The 15,336-nt window shown below is 39.6% G+C and overlaps 1 protein-coding gene and 1 non-coding gene across 20 annotated transcripts in view; both read left to right on the top strand.

The window, feature by feature from the left end:
• Sgms1 (sphingomyelin synthase 1) overlaps nucleotides 1-15,336 on the top strand; it is a 244,916-nt gene that overhangs the window by 129,049 nt on the left and 100,531 nt on the right. For 2 of the 19 annotated variants that reach the window (XM_090346344.1, XM_090346348.1), the window contains exon 1: nucleotides 4,188-4,432. The exons of 16 other annotated variants lie outside the window; for them this stretch is intronic. The gene's annotated coding sequence lies outside the window, so the exon portion shown is untranslated. Of the gene's footprint in view, nucleotides 1-4,028; nucleotides 4,122-4,187; nucleotides 4,433-15,336 lie in introns of those variants that run through there. One more of the 19 variants, XM_090346343.1, reaches the window with a different exon arrangement.
• Nucleotides 3,711-3,836, top strand: LOC150054131 (small nucleolar RNA SNORA40). Its single transcript, XR_016537950.1, has one exon. It is a non-coding gene; the product is annotated as a small nucleolar RNA SNORA40 (small nucleolar RNA).

Here is a 15,336-nt window from a genome sequence, read left to right on the forward strand (position 1 = left end):
TACTTTTGAGGAGCATGGAACTCAGAGTTAAATGGCCTGATCATAGATCAGTAGGGCCACACAGTGAATGAGAAGCCATGTCATCTGCAACCCAGGTTCCTCATAGTTACCAATGGGTTATAAACTAAAGGAAGGCCTTACTGTAGTCCTGTCCCATCCTTGTCCTGTTCAGCATCCCTGGACCTCACCCACTGAGGTCCACTAGGGAAAATGGCAACTGCCCTGTGTCAGTGATACCTTATAGCTTTAGTGCCTTCTACTAAATGTCATGTTTATACTCTTAATTTCAAAATTTGTCTGATAACATTTTATATTCCTTCTCAATTTTTAATCAGTAATGAAACTTCACTCTTGCTCATACTTTGGAATAGTTAGAATAATTAAAATAATTACACATCTTTCTTTGATTTATAGATTTGAAAACACACACATGCACACACACACACACGCACACACACATGCACACATACATGCACACACACATTCACACTGTTTTTCCTCATTCATTGCAAGGCTCAGAGAGTACAAGCCTTTCTCAAAGTGAAGTTCTCAAATTGGCAGCTGCCTGGATTCCTCTTGTATCTCTGAAGTCAAATCTGGGCTATTTCCTTGTATTACCCATTTGCTTCGGGAAAATGTACAGGAGCCCTGCATGATTTCTGACTTTTCCAAGGAAGCCATTTGGAAGGGTGATGTCTTGAAGCAGCATACCGTGAAACTTCAGAACAAGTTTGTGGCTATTTTGGAAAGGTATTTCAAACATGACATTTTTCTTAAGCAGTTTTGATGAAATTGTTGGCCTCCATCGAACTTGTTCCTTTTTTACTAGCAGGTTTTTAAGAGTCAAATTTTCTCAAAATATAAATAGATTTAAAGGCAGACTATAAACTGAAGGTTGTCATGGAGGAAAGGATTTTTTGGGTGAAGGAAAATTTTGACTGAAAGCATGAAGTTGTTGGAGAGCAGTTGTTAAGTGTTTGCTGTGCAGAAACATAGTTGTAAGCTCTGTGGTCAGTATAGAGTTTGCTCTTCGTTTCCTGCTGATAGTGCCACATCCCTTATGTGTTTTCAGTGAGATACGTTAAAAAAAAAGATTACTTAGGTTATTTCCCATATGTGAGAAGGTAGTCAGAGTCAGTTCCTTTCTTTCCTTCCTTTCCTTTTCCCCCCCAATCCCAGGGCTTGAACTCAGGGCCTGAGCACTGTCCTTAGGCTTTCTCAAGGCTAGCACTCTACCATTTGAGCTGCAGCACCACTTCCAGTTTTTTCTGGGTATATGGTACTGAGGAATCGAACCCAGGGCTTTATACATGCTAAGCAAGCACACTACTTCTAGGCCATGCTCCTGGCCCTACTTCCATTCTTTTCTATTTTTATTGTTATATCCCAGTCATTTTGGGGTCCTGAAACCCCCCAGCAATAGAGTCACCAGCACCCAGCAAATGGAGATATGAGTCAGTTTAGTAGCAGTGCAGTGGCTACTCTCCACCTTTGGACTGATAGAGAGCAGCCCGGATCTTCCATGGGGCTGAGATTTTAAAGGAGAGTACCACACACAGGTGGTCCTGTTCACCAGGAAAAAAACCACAAGCAGTTGGTCATGCAGTTTAAGTAGTTTTACAAAAACAAAGACAAAATTAAACAGCTAATCCTGACAGGTTACTACATATATGTCACTGAGGAATTGAACTCAGGGCTTCATGTATGCTTGGTAAGCACTCTACCACCAAGCCACATTCCCAGCCTCTCCAAGCAAGTACTACAGTCCAGTTTCTAATCTGTTGAAGCAGCAATTTTATGTGTGTCAGTGTAATAAAATCATATGGTTAAATGTAAAATTCTCGAAGTGGGGTAGTTTGTTGTCTGCTTTATTTTTTTGGTGACAAGAGTGGTTTTGGTGCTTGAACTCAAGGCATGAGTGCCTTCCCTGAGCTTTTGTGCTCAAGATGAGCACTCTTACTTGAGCCACCGCTCTTTTTTGTGTGATGATGGTTAATTGGAGATAAGAATCTCACAGACTTTCTTGCCTGGCTTCAATCATTAGAATGCACTTTCCTGAGTAGCTAAAATTGCAGGCTTGCGCCACCCAGCATCCAGCTTGTCTATGCTTTTATTCTGATAAACTCTCAGTGGTTTTGAACAACTTTAGTATGGTATTTAATAGTCCTCTTAGTTTGTGGAATAAATGTAAATAGTGAAAATAAAGGTAAATTAATAAACTGGCAATGGAAAAAAAACAGAAAAAAAAGAAAAGGGGTTACTTACTATATTTGCTTAGGTAACTAGACAACTGCCATGAACTGGGCTAGAGGTTGTTTTTTGGTAATGGACCTTCTCTGCCTAGAAGTATAGGCCTCATTTATTCTCATGCTGTGTTTATACAATATAAAAATGTTTCTCTGGAACATAGTTAATGGAAGAACTTGATTCATTATGCATGTTAGCAGCATCAAATGATTATATGTTTTTGAATAGCATCTTTAATCTTCGACCAGTAAAGTTGCTAGGAACTGAAATTTGGGCCATAATCAGTCAGTTAAGGCACAGAGGTGAGGAAATGTGTTGTGGTGGAGGATGAGAGAGAATTTGCAGGTATTAGTGTAAACTAGCTCCAGGTACCCTTATGCAGATTGTGAGGTGTTGAGGGATTAGGACTTGTTACTGACTGGGGGCCAAAACAGTTCATTGCAATTGTGACAGACTTTCCATTAGCAACTCAAATCTTAAAAATAGGTTTGAAATCATTGAAACTGAGATGGTGGGAAAATTCTCCTTTTCCCTTTCCCCCAGTTCTCCACCCTTGGAAACATTTGATTGAATGATTAACTTGCTAATTAATTATTGGCACCTAGCCTCATTGGGAGCAGTTTTATATCTCCTTCACCTTCAGGAAGGAGCCTATTGATTTAAAAGTCTGATTTTAGAGAATTGCTTAAGTAAAATCAGAACAGAATCGAACATTTCCAATGATTATTTATTTGGGTTTATGGACCTATCTATACCCACACTGTAGTGAATCTATCTATATCTCTATATATCTGTATATACCCATAAATGTAGTGAACTTTAAGAATTGACTCATAAATTTCTTGAAGTGCTTGATAGAATCCAGGGGTATCTCTGGGCTATATTAGAGTTCTTGTTTTAAATGTTAGGAAAAATGCCAAAAATATTCAATATATTTATAGTGTGATGTATTATAGAAGATATACATCTTACATAATAGAAATGAGAAAATGTTCAGGGTATACTTGTAAAATTGTGTGTATATTTGCTCTTCATTTGATAAAACCCCACTATGATTCCCCAAAGTTTACAATGAACCTGATTAACTCTTACAAGAAAACAAGAACAAAAACAAAACCTACAACAGTCCTAATGTCCCAACGCTGCAGAAAGCATGAACCAGCCATCTCTCAGAAAAGGAGCAAGGGCTTAGCAGAAATGGAGACAAATATTTAATTGCTCAATTGCCTGGAAATATGTTCTACATGGAAAGGTGAAACAGCATATATAGTCATAAGGCTTTGAAATAATGACTGTAAAATAAGAATAATAAGAATTATACTAGGAGTAAACAATATAAAAATCAAGTATAGAAAACAGACAAAAATGTGCAAACAAGTGCATAGAAATTATGTGGGAATTAATCACATTTGTTTAGCACTATATGCCAGGTGAGGTTCTTGGAGCTTAGATTTACATCTCAGTGCACTTGTGTGTGGGTGTGTTTAATTTGTAACAGCTTTACAGACAGGTGCAAACAGTAAATTCTCTTTTGTAACCCAGAACTCATTGCTGAATATGAGGTTTTGGTACATGTAAGAAGGAATAGGATTCCTACAACAATTAGCAAATATGGGGTTTGTTAACTCACAGGTTGGCTCTGAGAATAAAGTTGATGTAAAAGCTTAAAAAAATCCTTTTCTGATGCTGTACAAAAAAGATTCATGTTCTAAAGTTGAGTTCTAAGGTTGTTTTTAATTCTTCTTATCTTTGACCATCTTTATATTTTTCAGGGAGTTTTTATTTTATGAACAGAAGAAAAGCAAGGAGTTCACACGGATATTACAAAAGTTTTCTTCTATTTGAGGAGAAAACAAAAAATTCAGTCCAGAATGGTATTTGGAGAGTTATGTCACCAATATTGTGTTATATAACCAAGCAATTTGAGGATATTTGTTTTAATTTTGTTTTCCTAGGCTATCTAGTGCTTTGTAGCTCATAGCTATTACTGGTTTAACAACCAAATGCATGACATCTCAGCAATAAGGGAGGGGGTGAAGATTTTTGGCAGGAAATGTGTCTTAGTGGTAGGGCACTTGTTTAGCATGTACAAGGCCTGCTTTGTTCTTGCTAGTGAGGAACTCTTTGTCTTGCTATGTACTGAAGGCTGACCTCTATGGACTGAACTTCATTGCTGGGGTTACAGGTGTGTACCCACAGGCCCTGCTTCAAAGCAGGGATTGATATCTAGAGATTGAGTATTTGTGGAGGGATTAGGAGAGTTTGAAAGGGAGGAGTGGAAATTGAAGAGGAAGAAGAGGGGACCTCAATGATCAAGATAGTTCTGCTGTAAGGATTTAGGAGTAAAAGGAAACCTTTACTTTCCCAAATTCAAGTATGTGACCACACAGAGCAGTTTTAGATTCATGAAGCATGAAACTATATCTGATTAGATTGTTGAAAAATTATGTTCAAGAACAGATATAGTGGCACATAGTTAGAATTCTAGCATTTGTAAGATTTAGGCAGTAGGTAAGCTAGTTCAAGGGTAGTCTACAAGTGAGTTAGAAGGCAAGTGTCAGTCATCAGTTTGGGGTTAGTCTGAAGACAAAGTAAGCAAGAAGCTATCTCAGTAAACTTGGCATTATAGGATACACTTGTGATCCCAGCCAAATAGAATCATGGTCTAAGACTGACCTGAAGTAAAAACAAAATACTTCATCTGAGTTTCTGAATGACTCTCTTTGGGTTAGGAGTTTCTCTGCTTTAGTTAGCTATAGAAGTGAGTGCAGTTTTGTCAGGTGGTTATAGAAATGACACTGAAGACAACTGAACCTGAGTAGCAGAATTACCTAGAAAGAGAAACTCTGTCTACTGTCAGACTACTTCAAAGACATTTTTTTTTCTTCCGGTCCTGGGCTTGAGCTCAGGGCCTGAGCACTGTCCTTAGATTTTCTCAAGGCTAGAGCTCTACCACTTGAGCCACAGCACCATTTCCAGCTTTTTTCTATGTATATTTGGTACTGAGGAATTGAACCCGTGTCTTCGTGCATGCTAGGCAAGCACTCTACCACTAGGCCAAACTCCCAGCCCTAAAGACATTTTTATTGCCAGGGTGTGGTGGTCTATGCCTATAATCCTAGTTACTCAAGAGGGTGAAACCTAGAGGACTGTAATTTAAAGCAAGTATGAGCAGGAATGTCTAGTTAACCAGCAAAAAGTGTGGCTGCAAGCATGGCTCAGGTCTCATGACTAGAGCTCTTACTCATGAACAAGAAAGCCTAGGGAGACTGTGAGGACCTGAGTTGAAGCCTTAGTACTGGCAAAACAAACAACAAAAATTGTTAATCTTCCTTGTAAATGAATTTTACCCCTCCTACATTTTCTCTCCTCTCCTCTCCTTTTCCTCTTCCTCTTCCTGTCTTTCTTGTCAGTCATGGGGCTTGAACTCAGGACCTGGGCGTTGTCCCTAAGCTCTTTTGCTCAAGGCTAGTGCTCTATCATTTGAGCCACAGCACCACTCACTTTCTTTCTTTCTTTCTTTCTTTCTTTCTTTCTTTCTTTCTTTCTTTCTTTCTTTCTCTCTCTCTCTCTCTCTCTCTCTCTCTCTCTCTCTCTCTCTCTCTCTCTCTCTCTCTCTCTTCTTTCTTTTCTTTCTTTTTCTTTCCTGAGTGTAACTAAGATTGTAGGTATGAATATTGGCACCCAGCTTTTCTTTCCTTCCTCTTAACTTACTTATTTACCATGATAAACATTTGCCTTCCTAAGCTATGCCTTCCATCAGATTTTAACTTGTTCCTACTTTGGGGTAAACATGGGATTTCTGATTAGTTCATTTTTCATTCTTCATTGCTCAATTTTACCACTTTTGGAAATACAGAAGAACAGGGGTTGTGTCTTTTAAAGGTTATAATAATAGCCTATTTTGATGATTCATGCTGGATTTTTTTGAAGATACGTTACTTCAAAGTATTTTGAATTAGTAAGTTCTCATTCTGTTAGTTCCTTTAATTTCCAGTTAATACCTAGTCTTTTCCACATCAAAAGTAATCTGAATTCCAAAAGCAGAGCCCCCTAAATTGGTTTTTAAATAGCGATTAAGTGGATGAAATCTGCACAATGTTTTGGGTATGGCATTAACTACACTGAGACTAGTTACATTGATAATGACACCTACTGCAAACAGAGGCTGCTTAGACTATAGTAGAGTAGACATACATTGAGGACTTCCTGTTTTTGGAAGGATTAACAGTTTTTAATCTTTGGTGAAAAGAAACTAATCTCCAACACTAATCTCCAAAGAAATAACTATCCCATTAAAAGATGGGCCAAAGACTTAAAGAGAGTCTTCTCTGAAGGAGAAATAAGAATGGCCTATGGACACATGAAAGAAATGCTTGACATCTCTGGCCATAAAAGAAATGCAAATCAAAACAACTCTAAGATTCCACCTCACTCCAATTAGAGTGGCCAGGATCAAGAAATCTAATAACAACAGATACTGGAGGGGATGTAGCCAGGAGGGATCACTACTTCACTGTTGGTGGGAGTGCAAACTCGTCCAACCACTATGGAAAGCAGTATGGCAGTTCCTCAAAAGACCAAACATAGAGCTCCCCTACGACCCAGCAATTCCATTACTTGGCATTTACCAAATCGTCCAGAAACAAGGACATCCTGCGCAAACTCATCCAACCACTATGGAAAGCAGTATGGCAGTTACTCAAAAGATTAAACATAGAACTCCCCTATGATCCAGCAATTCCATTACTTGGCATTTACCAAATCGTCCAGAAACAAGGACATCCAAAATCCATTAGCACAACAATGTTCATTGCAGTGTTATTTACCATAGCAAAGATACGGAACCAACCTAGATGCCCCTCCATTGATGAGTGGATCAACAAGATATGGTATTTATACACAATGGAATTCTATGCTGCTGTCAGAAAGAATGACATCACCCCATTTGTAAGGAAATGGAAAGACTTAGAAAAAAATATTAAGTAAAGTAAGCCAGACTCAAAGGAACATAGGTTCAATGGCTTTCCTCATTTGGCATAATTAGTAGAAACCTTGGGCTCTCATAGCAGAGATTTTCAGAGAACAAAACCTAGATAAATAAGGCCATATAGTATGACACTAAATGAAAGGACCTCCAGGATATAGAAGCAAAAGCCATATACTGAGTGCTTGTTGTCCTTAATGTACTATGTTATCTCTCATCTCTTCTGCTGTCCCTTGGCTATCCATATTGTTACAGTATTTCATCTTGTTATCTGATAAGTTGTATATATGTGTATTTGGTTATTTGAAATTGGATAGGGAAGGGGAGAAAACAAGATGAGGGGCTGGGGTGGGGGAGGGAAATGGGGACCAAGACATGAGAAAGGATATCAATGTTTGTGAAGTATTACACCTTCTATCTGGTGAATATAATGTAACCCTTCTATTAATTATAATAAAAATATATGAAAGAAAAAAGAAATTGGTAGTGGAAATAGACTACAAAATGCAAGGCACATTGTATTCAATGAATGTAAAATTATTGGTTCAAATTTATATTATTATTATGATTTTTTTGGTGGGTCATGGGGCTTGAACTCGGGGCCTGGGCACTCTCCCTGAGCTCTTCAGTTCAAGGTTACTGCCCTACCCCTGGGCCTGGGCATTGTCCCTGAGCTCTTCAGCTCAAGGCTATGGCCCTGCTCCTTGAGCTACAGCCCCACTTCCCATTTTTTAGTGATAAATTGGAGATAAGAATCTCAGGTTCTAGTGCAGGAGGAATTTCAATTCCAAACTTTAGACTCTATTACAGAGCTATAATTATCAAAACAGCTTGGTACTGGCACAAGAACAGGCCTGAAGACCAATGGAATAGAACTGAGGACCCAGATATTAAACCACAGACCTATAGCCACCTAATCTTTGACAAGGGAGCCAAAAAAATAGAATGGAAGAAAGACAGCCTCTTCAACAAGTTGTGCTGGCAGAACTGGTTAAGCACCTGCAGAAAACTAAAGTTGGATCCTTCTTTGTCACCCTGCACTAGAATTAACTCCAAATGCATCAAAGACCTGGAGGTAAAAGCTGACACACTGAAAACTTTACAAGAAGGAATAGGAGATACACTAGGCCTCCTTGGCACAGGTAGAAACTTTCTTAATAAGGACCAAGAATCACAACAAATCAGAAAAAGGCTGGATAAGTGGGACTGTATTAAACTGCAGAGCTTTTGTATGGCAAAGGACATAGCTAGTAAATTAATTAGGAAGCCTACAGAGTGGGAGAAGATCTTCACCAACCAAACAACAGACAAAGGCCTCATATCTAAAATATATCAACAACTCAAAAAATTGAATCACTCCAAAACTAATCTCCAAAGTAACAACCATCCCATTAAAAAATGGGCCAAAGAGAATGATTGTTGTCCTTAATGTACTATGTTGTCTCTCATCTCCTTTGCTGTCCCTTGGTTATCTCATATTGGTATAGTATCTCATTTTGTTATCTGATATATTGAATTTATTTGTATTTGGATATTTGAAATTTGATAGGGAAGGGGGGAAAACCAAGACGGGTGGGGGGTGTGGGGGGGGAGGGAAACGGGTACCAAGACATGTGAAAGGGTATCAATGTATGTGAATTAACGCACCTTCTATCTGGCAAATATCATGTAACCCTTTTACTAATTACAATAAAAAAAAAAAGAGAAAAAAAATGGGCCAAAGACTTAAAGAGAGTCTTCTCTGAAGAAGAAACAAAAATGGCCTATAGACACTGAAGAAATGTTGGACATCTCTGGTCATAAAAGAAATGCAAATCAAAACAACTCTAAGATTCCACCTCACTCCAGTTAGAATGGCCAGGATCAGGAAAACGAATGACAACAGATGCTGGAGGGGATGTGGCCAGGAGGGATCACTACTACACTGTTGGTGGGAGTGCAAACTCGTTAAACCACTATGGAAAGCAGTATGGCAGTGCCTCAAAAGGCTAAACATAGAGCTCCCCTATGACCCAGCAATTCCACTACTTGGCATTTACCCAACCATCCAGAAACTAGGGCATACTGAATCCACTAGCACAACAATGTTCATTGCAGCATTATTCACCGTAGCAAAAATATGGAACCAACCTAGATGTCCCTCAGTTAATGAGTGGATCAACAAGTTGTATGCTGCTGTCAGAAAAAACGACATTGCCCCATTTGTTAGGAAATGGAAAGTCTTAGAAAAAAATCATATTAAGTGAAGTAAGCCAGACTCAAAGGAACTTAGGCTCAATGGTTTCCCTCATTTGTCATAATCAGTAGAAACCTTGGACTCTACTAGCAGAGATCTGTAATAGAGCAAAACCTTGATACATAAGGCCATATAGTATGAAGCTAATTGAAAAGACCTCCAGGATATTGAAACAAAGCCATATAATGAATGATTGTTGTCCTTAATGTACTATGTTATCTCTTGTCTCTTTTGCTGTCCCTTGGTTATCTCATATTGTTACAGTATCTCACTTTGTTATCTGATATATTGGATTTATTTGTATTTGGTTATTTGAAATTGGATAGGGAAGGGGGTAAACCAAGACGGGGGGGGGGGGGTGAGGGGCGGGTAATGGGGACCAAGACATGTGAAAGGGTATCAATATATGTGAATTAATGTACCTTCTATCTGGAAAATATTATTAATTACAATATTATATATATATAATATATATATATATAAAGAATCTCAGGTTCTTTAGTGCCCAGGCTGGCTTTGAACCGTGATCCTCAGATCTCAGCCTCCTGAGTAGCTAGGATTACAGGCTTAAGCCACCATGCCCAGCTTGGTTCAAATTTATTGAGTACACGTGTAATAATCATTATGAATTATTTCTGTTGTTCTTCTGAGTCAGTTGATGGGCCTGGAGAGACAGGTGAGGAAGAGCCTGGGGAGGACTTCACCTGTACTGCAGGAGCAAGTAGTTTAGCAGTTAGCAGTGAAATATCCATCTCTTGTCCAGTGTTGACAGTATTGACTTAGTGTGGTGAGGTTTGTTTGTGCATGCCTGTAATTTCCACAATTGGGAGGAGAAAAAGGAGAATTGAAAGTTTGGGGGCAGTCTGGGTTACATAGGAAATCCAGCCTCAAAACAAACAATAAAGACTAAATGAGGAAGCAGCACATTGGTGGCTCCTGCCTGTAATCCTAGCTACTCAGGAGACTGAGATCTGAGGATTTTGGTTCAAAGCCAGAAGTCTGTGAGACTCTTACCTCCAATTAGCCACCAGAAAACTGAAAGTGACACTGTGGCTCAAGTGATTGTCGAGGACTATTAACCTTAAGTTGAAGAGCTCAGTACAGTACCCAGGCCCAGAGTTCAAGTCCCATTACTGACCAAAAAAAAAAAAAGAATAAATGAAGAAAGTAATGGTGGGTCTTAATGGTGAGATGAGAACCTAGATTTTGATTTTGTAAATGGAGCATAATTGAAGATTTCATGTGAATTTACAAAACCTTTTCGATTTGACCTGTATTTCTTACATAGATTTCTCAAAAGGGCTTTCACTAGGTCTCGCAGCCAGTGTCCTGGGTTCAAAGGAAATATATGTCTAGGGATTGTATCTGGCCCCAACAAGGAAGTGTGTATATTGTTCATGTTGCTGTTTGCCTTTGTGATGCCATTTCTGTGCCTCATAGAAATGTAAACCCTGTGTTGTGCTGGTTCAGTTTCTTCAGGAAGCTGCCCCTTAGTCTCTATCTCCACTCAGGCACTCAGTTTGTTAGATGCATGATTTGCTTTTTGAGATTAGAAAAAGTTAGGCAAGGCAATAAGAGGAAAGGCTCCTCTCATAGAGATTCTGCATCCATCACCATGGCCTTGGGCTGTTCCATGTGCAATCCGTGGTAGCACATCGCCATGGTATTAAGCTGCTGTGAATGAAGGCCCTTGGGCAACATTGCATGGCTTATTACCCTTGGAGGACTTGTGCAATATTGGGATGATTGGATCTCAGTTCTGAATGGGTATCTGGTCACAAGGGCTGGAGAATTCATGGTGAGTTCCATGTCTCTGATTGGGGCCTGCTGTAGCCCACAGGCTCTCCAATGGTCTTGAGAGTTGCATTGCTGTCTCCTAGAGGCACTTACCCCAGGTGGTGCCCTTCCTTGGAACCCTTGTGTTTAGGTGGAGCTCTGCTTGCCTTTTTCTTCAATAAATCTTTGCTGGTTTAGTTCTCCCTCTCTGGACTCATTTTCTGAAACTTCACATCAAGACAAATGAGTCAATCCAGATGTTGAATTTTCCAGCATCATTCTTCTGTGGAGAAAGTAATGGGCAGTACTGATGTAACACAGATGAAAATATCCTTAGCAGAATGGAGAGCTGTTCTCCCTCATGAAGAGCTAGTGCCAGCTGCCTGAAGGAGGCTGGACTTCTATTCCCCAAAGGTGGGACCTCACTTGGGCCTTTTTGATACTTTATGAGAAATAACAAGATAGTGGAAGAATAGAAGGATTATTCATTTCAACTGTCTTACTGAGAGTTAGACATTAAAGGAAGAAGCCACAAACTTTGAATTTTCTATTTCCCTTACACCAAACTCTTCTTTGCATAAAGTTTTCAATGTTTTAAAAAATATTCTAATGAAGTATAATTTTAATGGGAAAGAACAATTAATATTGATCTTGTGCTCTTACTGGTTTGTGACATTTGATTTTGTACTATTTTCTCCTGAGAAGAAATAAATGAAGTATAATAATAGGGTCTGGGGGGCCAGGAGTTTGGCCTAGTGGTAGAGTGCTCATCTAGCATGCACAAAGCCCTGGGTTCGATTCCTTGGTGCCATATACATAGAAAAAGCCAGAAGTGGTGCTGTGGCTCAAGTGGTAGAGCTCTAGCCTTGAGGAAAGCCTAAGGACTGTGCTCAGGCCCTGAGTCTAAGCCCCAGGACTGGCCAAAAAAAAATAATAGGGTTTGGGCAAAACTGTTATAAATAAAGCTTGCCTTCTACTACTCACATGTCACATGTCTCTGGCACACTGTGGTAACATAGTAGCAGTGGATTTCAGCACTATCTTTCATTGCTGTCTGGACAATCAGTCAGTCAAATTGACCTTAAGATGGAACCTTGGCCTGGCTGTTCATCGATGGAGTATTAAGCATTGAAAGGGCTGGACTATGGATACAAACTTGTAAAAAGGGATTGCCAGTGCCTGACTGAATGCAGTGAATTTCATCTCTTCCTTCCTCAGCTCTGGTTCTTTTACCTTTGGAACCTTTTCTTACTCCAGTGTGCTTTTCTGGAGGATGAGACACCTGTAGAAAACACATTGGAGTCTAAGTATTGCTGTACTGGGATTTTAGGAATGGAGGGTTCCTTTATTTCATGCAGCCCATCCCCACAATACTTTGTCATTGGGTTTATGTCTCCCAGGCTTAAACTCAAGATCTCATGCTCTCACTCAGCTTTTTCCTCTCATGAGTGGTGCTTTTCCATTTGAGCCATATCTCTTATCCAGTTTTTTGCTAGTTATTGGAGAGTCTCATAGACTTTTCTGCTCAGGCTGGTTTTGAGCCATGATTCTCCAAACTCAGCCTCAAGAACAGCTAGGATTACATGTGTAAGACACCGGTGCTTGGCCTGCCTCCCTTTTTACTCAGTCAGAATGAAAAGTTTACTGTCACATCTCCTAAGTGCAATTTAGGAAATCTTTTCCCTAGACATTCTACTGTGCATAGTATGCATAGTTAATTTGCTTAATCATATAGTTCAGAAAGAGCATGTGTCTTCACGGAAGATGTCTGTTTCAGAAGCTGCAGCTTTTTCTAGCTAGATGCCATTTAGGGAAGATCACAAGAGGTTCTAGCTGTGTTGGCACTTATCTATAGTGTCCAGCCAGGCCTATTTTTGTTCTTCCATGTCACAGAGGGAAGGAATGCTGTTAATGCCCTTTGCACTAGGTAATAGTCAAATCAGTTTAAGCTAGAGAATAGAGCGTCACTGATGACTTGAAGGTGAGAAGCATATTTAGGTATATTCATGATCAAGTCACATTCAGCCCTATACTCTGCGGATGTTCAGCAGACTTTATTTAGAACCCCTGGCCACTTTCCCCAGGTGCAGCATTAGACGAGTACTTGACCTTGAACAAGTTATATAACCTCTGAGCTTAAGGTCTGCATTGGATCAAGTAGATATGGTCAGTTTTTGAACTGTGGTCCCATTTCGAACCATCCTACTTTTTTGGGGGTCAGTTATAGGGCTTAAACTCTGGGCCTGGACATTGAGCTCTTCAGCTCAAGGCTACCACCCTGTCCCTTGAGCCTGATTTTCTGGTGGTTAATTGGAGATAAGCGTCTCAGACTGTAGTGTCCTGGCTGTCTTTGAACCATAATCCTCAGATCTCAGCCTCCTGAGTAGCTAGGATGACAGGCTTGAGCCACTGTACTCGGCTTTTTCCTTACTTTTTTAAAAAAGCATTTTTATTTTATTGTTGGGGTGATGTACAGAGGGGTTACAGTTACATTAATCAGGTAGTGGGTTTGTTACCCCCTATTTTTTGAAAGTACTTACCATAGAAATGAAACCTTTATGAAAGTTTGGCATGGAGCCAGTGTTAATTTTGCCTGTCTGCATCTGTGACTGTCTCAGAGGGACAGCCATGTTCTGTGAGGTAGACCAAGTAGCATGGTGGAATTAGTTAACATGTCAGAAAATTATGGGGTATGAGATTCTTTTTTTTTTTTTTAAGTTCTCTTTGAGGAGAGGGCCTGGTTTATAAATTACAGTCTCTCAGTTATTTTGGCCCAGAATTGTAGATCCTGCATAACTGGATTCTTCCCTCTCCCCACCCCCCTTTGGTCATGGGGCTTGAACTCTGGGCCTGGGTCCTGTCCCTGAGCTCTTCAGTTCAAGGATACCGTCCTGCCCCTTGAGCACCACTTCTGGTTTTCTAGTGGTTAATTGGAGATAAGAGTCTCACGGACTTTAGTGACTGGGCTAACTTTGAACTGCAATCCTCAGTAGCGAGAATTACAGGGGTGAGCTGGACTCTTTTCCTTTTTACTCACTCATAGGCAGGGACAGCATTACGTATTTGGTACCCAGTTATTTGACTTTGTTTCTGTGAGAATTTTTTTTGTTGTTGTTTATAATATCATGGCTTTATCTACTAACTTCAGACACCCTACTGCTGCTTTGAGTCTACTGTCAGCTCTGTGGAGCAAAGCAGCCTTCATATAGGGGTTAGAAGATCAAGTGAATTAATGACTTAGTCTCAGCTTCTATCACATACAAATTAAGTTATTGTCTTTGTGTTTTTATACAAATGGAAAGGAAGCCAAACTCCCTCCGACACTCTTCTAATCTTTTTGCCTCTGTCTTAGGCTTAGCAGTGTTTGCTTCCTGGCTAATAGGAAGGGTGTTGGATTTGTACCATAAATAGCTTCTCTGTTTGTCCCAGAGTCCTGAAGAACTTGCAGGTTGACCTCAAACAAACAACCCACCAGGGAAAGATACCTTAGATGTGGTAATAGCTATCTGAAATAATACCTACCTTGCAGTTGGCTGCAACTTGCTTCTTTCCCTCACAGTATTTTATTTTATACATACAGAAATTCTTAGATTTCTAGACAAATTACTAGATAACAATGACCTCTGAGTGATCTTGCCAGCAAGCAAGATCAGTATGTAGTATTCAGAGTAAGGATGTTAAAGCACTCCAGAGTTCTGGTTGTATGTAAAGTACTATTATATGTTTATTGTTTTTTTTTCACAAAGATAACATTTCCCCTTTTTGTAGTATGCCAAATCGCATGTGTGTATCGTTGTTCACTTAAATATTGACATGCATATGTTGACAGCCATACTATATTGAATTGAGAAAGTCCTTCTTGAGCCAAAGTAAGGAAGCATTGTTCAGTGGTTACTATGCAATGGGTACAAGTCTGTTGAGCCTACAGTTCTGTATGAAGCCTGTGGTTATTGTACTTGGCTTCCTATTGATTGCATTGTGGTAGAAATACAAACATAAATATCTCATGTGTTTTTTTACTCCTATTATAGTAAATTAGCAGCTGGTTATCTGACTGGGGATGATGCACTTGTAGTGTAGTATTTTATTG

The sequence above is a fragment of the Megascapheus bottae genome, chromosome 15 (genome assembly GCF_031878675.1).
Source record: "Megascapheus bottae isolate mThoBot1 chromosome 15, mThoBot2.hap1, whole genome shotgun sequence".
NCBI classification, from domain to species: Eukaryota; Metazoa; Chordata; class Mammalia; order Rodentia; family Geomyidae; genus Megascapheus; species Megascapheus bottae.